The sequence below is a fragment of the Camelus bactrianus genome, chromosome 5 (assembly GCF_048773025.1).
Source record: "Camelus bactrianus isolate YW-2024 breed Bactrian camel chromosome 5, ASM4877302v1, whole genome shotgun sequence".
In the NCBI taxonomy this organism is placed as follows: Eukaryota; Metazoa; Chordata; class Mammalia; order Artiodactyla; family Camelidae; genus Camelus; species Camelus bactrianus.
In genome coordinates, this window is record NC_133543.1 from 76,305,891 (window position 1) to 76,312,261 (window position 6,371).

General features: G+C 39.2%; 1 non-coding gene across 1 annotated transcript; it reads left to right on the plus strand.

The window, feature by feature from the left end:
• Nucleotides 1-3,175: 3,175 nt before the first annotated feature.
• LOC123613341 (small Cajal body-specific RNA 11) lies at nucleotides 3,176-3,301 on the plus strand. Its single transcript, XR_006720717.2, has one exon.
• The last annotated feature ends 3,070 nt before the right edge of the window (nucleotides 3,302-6,371 follow it).

Genomic DNA, 6,371 nt, shown 5'->3' on the forward strand with positions numbered 1-6,371 from the left:
GGCATTTTTTTGTTTGTTTTTTCTTTTTGAAAAATTGGTTTTTCAGTAGCATGTTGTTTAACCTCCACATACTTGTGAATTTTCCAGTTTTCCTCTGATAATTGATTTCTAGTTTCTTCCACTCTGGTGGGAAAGTTCCTTGATTTAATTTTAATCTTCTTAAATTAATTAAGATTTGTTTTGTGGCCTGACAAATGATCTATCCTGGAGAATGTTCCAAGTGCACTTGAGAAAAATCTGTATACTGCTGCCTTTGTATGTTATGTTCTGTAAATGTCTGTTAATTCCATCTGGCCTAATATGTCATTTAAGTCCACTGTTTCCTTATTGATTTTCTGTCTGGATGATCTATCCATTAATGAAATTGGGTTATTGAAGTCCCTTACTATTATATTGCTGTTTATTTCTCCCTTCAGGTCTGTTAATATTTGCTTTATATATTTAAGTATTCCTATGTTGGGTAGATAAACATTTATAAATTGTTCTATCTTCTTGTGGAATAGCCCAGAATTCTTCATGTTGTACCATGCTACCATCTATCCACACACAGCCCTCACTGTTGGGACCACATGCTTGACACTCAGTCATGCGCTGCCTTGTGATGTCATTCACAAGGTACCAAACAAGGAATGGAAGTCATGGCAATCTGCAAAGTGTGAGGGAAGCTAAACTGTTGCTGACCTACTTCTCCTGTGCTGGTGACTTTACCCCCTAAAGATTCTAAGCAACTTCCAAGGACCATGTAATCAATATCTGTGGAAATGAAAACATCAACCACCATCCAGATGGAAGCCTGCCTCTCCCCTCTCCCCCACGGGCTGTACACGGACATTCTTGAAGTCATGTCACTCTGATTCTTCAGTGCTGTTCACATCAGTCATTTCATTTGTACCACTACCACCACTGCCTTGGTCCAGACCCTCACCTCTGCTATCTCCCAATGTTTTGCCTCCCTCACTCCAATCCATCTTTTTCACTCTGCCATCACAGAGCAGAAAATGTGGCTCCCCTCTTTAAAAACCACCAAGTTTTCTTCCTTGACTGCAGGATAAGGTCCAATCTTCTTAGTATGACCAGAAGTTCTTTTCCTTCCAGAAGTTCCTTGCTACTCCTGTCACTCCAGGTACTCTACTGTCCCACAGAAAACACTACCCACCATTATCTGAACACCTCAAGATTTTAATCCCCCTGTGTGTTTGCACATACTGTATATCCTGCTTCTTTTTCTTCTTCTCACTATCTGAACTCCATGTTTCAATGCCCACATCAAAAATCACCTCCCTTGAATACATACTTCTATTAGTTTTATTTATTCATAACACACACCATTGACAAAAAAAAAATAAGAGGCTATAACATCACATATGGAGATTTACACTATATAGCAAAGTAAAATATATTCTGAAATATAGCAGGAGCCATGTTAGGCCACAAACTCCTTCTCAAACAACCCTACACATTTCATAGTCCCTCTGAGTTCAGTTTCTGGCATCTTTATGTGTTTCTGTGTCTTAGTCCTCCCCTAGACTGAGTCCTTAAGGACAAGAATTTCATCTCACTCATTTCTGTATTTTCAGTGTCGCAAATAACATCTAGCACTTGTTAAGCAATAAATGGCTATTGGATAAATGAGTAAATGACTGCTTCAGTGGATATCATTCTTCTCTTGACACCCACTCCCAGTACTGAATAACTTATACGTAATATACAAAGTGATGGAGAGAATTCAAAGAGAAGTAAATATCCAAGTACTTGGAAATACAACCACCCTCTTTGGGGGAAATAGATTGATTTGGGGAATATGTTGAATATTAAGAAAGAAAATTCGGAAATAAAAGAAATGGAAAAAGAAGCCAGTGAAAGACAGAAAAGCGTGTCAAGTAGGAAGGAGCAGTAAGGAAGCAGGGAAGACAGGAAGAGTTGCGTTAGCAGCGATGAATACTTGGGCTCTGCAAGCTCGTCTTGAGTCAGATGGGTTTTGCATTCCCTTTGCCACTTTTGTAGCAGGTGCTAAATAAACACAGTCTTGTCTGAAGCTGAGCAGAGAACCTTTAGAGTCCCAGGTCAGAAGCACAGCAGGGTGAGTGACTGCCCTGTCCTCAGATTAATTTATACCCCAATGTGAACACATCTTCATACTACCTGCTATATTTATTTTTACATCAGCCTCAACCACTTCTGGCTACCTTTTCCTCTAGACTCTAGACCTGTCAGAAACAACCCCTTTATCTACATTTACCGACTCTGGTTGTCTGGGGAATGGGCATTCCTTCCAGATCTCCACTGATTTCTGCATCTGCCTAGGTATTCCTGACTTCCTCGTGCCCTAGAATGTAACCTGTGGGTCTTCCTTTGCAGTCCTGAGTAGTCTCACCTTACTCTTCAAATGTGCGTATGCCAACCCAGGCAGTTACACGGCTCAGAAACCCTCATCTTCTTCCCCGTTCCCAGCCCTGATTGCTCTTGGCTCTGACAGATTCAGAGATTAAAATGTTCTTTGTCTCCTGGACTCAGTTTTTGAATTTACTAAAAAGGAAGACTATGTTTCTTTGGTTTTTCTCCAATATCCTTTTACTTAAAATCACTATAAATTCTTAAAAGATTGACATCTGGTAACAAAAGGCAGTGATTACATTGAAATACTTGATAAAATTTCTACCATGTTTTGTGAGAAATTTTATCCAAACATTTCTGATTTTGAAATTGCTCACTTGTAATTGCTATTTAAGTCCAGGAAGCATTTCAACTGTCATCTATAACATTTTTAAAGTTATTTTTTCCTTTGAAATTACTTAAAAGAAGCTTGTACCACATATATTTATATTTCATAAAGTTAAGAATTAGGTGGTTACTAATTCAAACGTATTCCCCAAGTAGAATTACCAAAAAAACTTTTTATGATAGTTTGCAGTCATTCCTTTCCACCCATTCTCATAGAGACAATCCTTTTCTCTCTAACTTTCAAGGGGGAAAAACTGTCACAATGTAAAAATACTAAGTGGGAAAATGGGTACTTTCCCAACTGAAGAAGAACAGACTACCTCTTTCCTAAGCAAGTTGTCAAAGGGTAGAAAAGGGAAGAAGAAAATATCTTATGATTTTGGTGATTTCTGCAATGACTTTTAGGAACTTTAAGAGTTTCCCAGAAATTAAAGAAGTAAATTGCAGCTGTAAGAGGTCCAAGACCTCCCTCTGCTCAGGTCTAACAGAAGAGACTGGCAGGACATACAGCAATCTCCCTCTCAGTTTAGGAGGGCTGTCCTAAGAACAGGGCTGGCTCTTAAAGGCATGAGAGGACAATTTAAGAGAAAAAAGAAAAAAAAAAAAAAAGAGTGAGGGAAAAAAAGGAATACAAGACCCTACCCCTTCCCAAAAAAAGATAGGAATTCATCTTGCAAATGTAACTTATGGTACTTTTACGTACAAGGATTGTCATCTCTCCCACCCGAGGGAAACAGAACAGTACACGTTTTCAGCAGTGAACTAATAGACTACGATAACCCCCAAAATTATCACCACATCAGGATTTTAAGAAACGCTGAAATGTAAGGTCTGGAGATAGAGCTAATGATTCTAAAATGCTGGAATGGTAAAATTATAGCGCTAGAAGAGACTTCAGAAATTATTTTGTAAATGAGGAAAATGAGACCTTGAGTGTATTTGACTGGTAGTGAAATGACTGCTCAGTCATCGTCAAGATAAGTGCACAGACAAGAGGCAACTCGCTTTGAATAATGGGAAAAATTATGTGAGGTTAAAACTAAATGGGATTGGGTACAACTGGGAGGGATTGCCATGGCTCCATCTGCAAAACCCCAGAGCTTCAATCCAGCTCTCCTAGGGCACACTCTTGGCTTCCTCCCCCAAAACACAAAGAAGTTGGCAACAATGAAAGTGGTAATATAAAGAAACTGAAAAATTCAAAGTTAGTGATAACTGTGGGAAAATGAAGAGGCGAGAGGTGTGAAAGCCAAACTCTCACAATAATTATGAGAATAGAAAATTGACTAACTTTAGACAAAATAATTGTATAATCACATTATAAACTTTCTTTCAAGCATATAATTGAAAAAGGTGTCCTAACCTATTTTTTAAGTGCCATTTTTGAACTCAGGTTTGTCGTTTTTTAAAGATTCATATGTTAATTTGATCTACAGCTACTCTAAGTACCACTTCTTTAGAAAAGCAAATTATACTGTGGAAAAAAATGCTTATCAAGAGCATCTGTTTTGTTCTTTGTGGGGGTGGCAAAGTTTCTAGATTATAAGCACCAGAACTGTCTCATTTTCTCTCCAAGCACTGGGTCCTACCTTTGTTATGCCTCTAAGTCAATATGGCTCCCAGATGGCCCCCACAGCCAGTGTGATTCAAGGTGCTTTTCAACTGAGTTGGGTGGGGTGTTTGAAATTGTAACATTCAGTGCCTTCAGGCACCAGAGATTGCTGTTGATAACGAAGATAATAAAAGGAGGGGAAAACCCAGATGACATCAAATAAGCTTAAACTTCAAACGTTTCAAAACTCAGAAGCTGATAATTTGAATCAAGGGTCTTTCGTAGGCTGAACTTGACTTAATTAACACCCTGCCCGTCTTTACAAATAATGCATTCAAAAAAGGAAATTGAAATTGTTTTTTGGAAATCAGATAAAGGAAACAATTAGGTCAATTTGACCTAAAGAAGAGAAGATAGAGAAGAGGTTTACTAACCATGATAGATAGATAGAACATGATATTATGAGAGGGTTGATGGACTTGTCCTAGCAGGCATTCAGTAGCAATTAGTTACTGAATGAGCTATTTCCATTAATGGCAGGAAGAAGTTAGCTTAAATTTCAACAAATAAGAAATACATCCTAGTGAGAACTAATGAAAAAAAATTATATAGGAAACCTCCATCTCTGAATATTTTAAGAATGGAGTAGAAGGCAGGAGAATAGATTACATGTCTTCTCAAGATCATCTCCCATATTAATTGCCCTTGTAATATCTCTAAGATTATTTCAAGGAAAATTAATGTATTTGTCTATGTGCTCCCAAGTTCCTATGAATATATTTTACACAAGGAAGAAAGAAAAGCTTTCTGTGGCTATAAGCTTCTTTTTCTGAACCTACAAGCATCAGAGGATGAAGGAGTTGGGATGAGAAGACTGGGAGGAAAGGAGAAGTGAGAGCACTCAGAATGAAAAAGGATCATCTCAAATCCTAGGAAACACATGACTGTGGAGTCAAAGCAGATATCAGGGACTTTACGTCCACCAGAGCCCAAGCTGCCCCATCAGGGTGATAGGATTTCTGAGAACACCAGTTATAAGGTGAAGACAGTAGCTCCAATCTCTGACTGTCCGATGCCATATTATCTGAATCCAAGTTTGTAGAACTTCTGTCCACCCCAGGAGATCACTCTTCCTTGCAAAATCCCAAGTCAAAACAGAAAACATAGTTTTTAGAGTCAATTCCTTATTAAATTGGCCAAAATATATTTTCCAAACTTTTCCTTTTCCCCTGAAGCTATCAGACTTTCCAAGACTTGGGAAGAATCATGATATCTGATGAAAACTCTCAACTACCAATTCTCTGGAAGATCACCAGAAAAACTTCTTCATCCAGCAAAGCTAAGTCTATTACACTCATTGAAGTAAGAGAGGATACCACCTTGACAGTCTCCAAAAAGAAAATTGAGACAGGTTATCTACAGTGTTTTAGGGCCTGGACCAGATGACTTTAAGGCAGGTCTTCCAAGGCAGGAAACTGGTAGGGACTGGGCAGAGTTTACGACAAAATAAGTTGATTTAGTGGGCACAGTACAGCAAGGTTGTTAAAATAAGTCTCTATGAGCAAGCTGTTAGAAGCAAGCTATTGAGCTGACGTTATAGGTCATTACAGAAGCAGATTCTGGGGCAGATTAGTATCTAGGATGGTTATTAGGCTGTGCCCTTGAGGCACAAGGTGGGGAGACAGCCGGACCGGCCAAGAGGAGAAGTCAAGCTATGATGCAGGCTCCACAGTGTCAGTCAGTCCTCCATAGGGAGCTCTATGTATTTAAAATGACCCATCAGAAATGTCCCACATTGGGCCATGTCATTGGACATAGTGACTCCTGGAAGGAAGTAATGGTCGAGACAGCTTTCTGCAGCTGGGACAGTCTCCGAAGGGAATGACAGATTAAGACGTTCAGCCAACAGCATTCCCCAGCAGTTAGGGCAGAAGCCTTTTCTTAAAGGAGGATCTGGACAGGGTGGTCCACAGTCTCATCATATATGAGCACGTATTCCCTGAACAAGCAGACGGCATTACTGCTCAGTCTCAGCACGGTTAGCGTAGGAATAGGATAATATGACTGTCCCGTTACTGTTTAACACAGGCACAAGGCG